The sequence below is a fragment of the Arachis duranensis genome, chromosome 7, assembly GCF_000817695.3.
Source record: "Arachis duranensis cultivar V14167 chromosome 7, aradu.V14167.gnm2.J7QH, whole genome shotgun sequence".
NCBI classification, from domain to species: Eukaryota; Viridiplantae; Streptophyta; class Magnoliopsida; order Fabales; family Fabaceae; genus Arachis; species Arachis duranensis.
Window position 1 is genome coordinate 68,914,863 of NC_029778.3, and position 1,388 is coordinate 68,916,250.

Consider the following 1,388-nt stretch of genomic DNA (forward strand, 5'->3'; position numbering starts at 1 on the left):
TTCTTTTGAGGTAAAGTTTTCTGAATCCAGGTATCTAGTTCATTAATGAGCAAGGGAGGTTCACTTTCCCAAGTCTCATTACCAAACAGCTTGGCATTCAGCTTCATGATAGCTCCTAAGTATTAAGCAACTTGCTCTCCAATCACATCTTCATCCTCTTCAGAGGAAGAATAGTCTTCAGAGCTCATGAATGGCAGAAGGAGATTTAATGGAATCTCTATGGTCTCTGTATGAGCCTCAGATTCCTTTGGATCCTTAATAGGAAACTCCTTCTTGCTTGAAGGATGTTCCAGGAGGTCTTCCTCACTAGGATTTTCGTCCTCCTCCTCCCTTGTGCATTCGGCCCCATTGATCACATCAATGGCCTTGCACTCTCCTTTTGGATTCTCTTCTGTATTGCTTGGGAGAATACTGGGAGGAGTTTCAATGACTTTCTTACTCAGCTGGCCCACTTGTGCCTCCAGATTTCTGATGGAGGATCTTGTTTCACTCGTGAAACTGAAAGTGGCTTTTGATAGATCAGAGACTAGATTGGCTAAATTAGAAGTGTTTTGTTCAGAATTCTCTGTCTGTTGCTGAGAAGATGATGGAAAAGGCTTCCTATTGCTCAACCTATTGCATCCACCATTGTTAAAGCCTTGTTGAGGCTTTTGTTGATCCTTCCATGAGAAATTTGGATGATTTCTCCATGATGAGTTATAGGTGTTTCTATAAGGTTCACCCATGTAATTAACCTCTGCCATGGCAGGATTCTCAGGATCATAAGCTTCTTCAGAAGCTGCCTCTTTAGTACTGTTGGATGCATGTTGCCATCCATTCAGATTTTGAGAGAACATGTTGACCTGTTGAGTCAACACTTTGTTCTGAGCCAATATGGCATTCAGAGCATCAATTTCAAGAACTCCTTTCTTCTGAGGTATCCCATTATTCACGGAATTCCTCTCAGAAGTATACATGAATTGGTTATTTGCAACCATGTCGATGAGTTCTTGAGCCTCTTTAGGCATTTTCTTTAGGTGAATAGATCCACCTGCAGAATGGTCCAATGACATTTTCGAAAATTCAGATAGACCATAATAGAATATATCTAATATGGTCCATTCTGAAAACATGTCAGATGGACATCTTTTGGTCAGCTGCTTGTATCTTTCCCAAGCTTCATAGAGGAATTCACCATCTTCTTGTTTGAAGGTTTGAATATCCACTCTTAGCTTGCTCAGCTTTTGAGGAGGAAAGAATTTATCCAAGAAGGCAGTGACCAGCTTATCCCAGGAGTCCAGGCTATCCTTGGGTTGTGAATCCAACCCTATTCTAGCTCTGTCTCTTACAGCAAAAGGGAAAAGCATGAGTCTGTAGACTTCAGGATCAACTCCATTCGTCTTTACAGT

At 41.4% G+C, this 1,388-nt stretch overlaps 1 non-coding gene across 1 annotated transcript; it reads left to right on the forward strand.

Annotated features, from left to right (window-relative positions):
* Positions 1-1,110: 1,110 nt before the first annotated feature.
* On the forward strand, positions 1,111-1,214 carry LOC127740924 (small nucleolar RNA R71). Its single transcript, XR_008001780.1, has one exon. It is a non-coding gene; the product is annotated as a small nucleolar RNA R71 (small nucleolar RNA).
* The last annotated feature ends 174 nt before the right edge of the window (positions 1,215-1,388 follow it).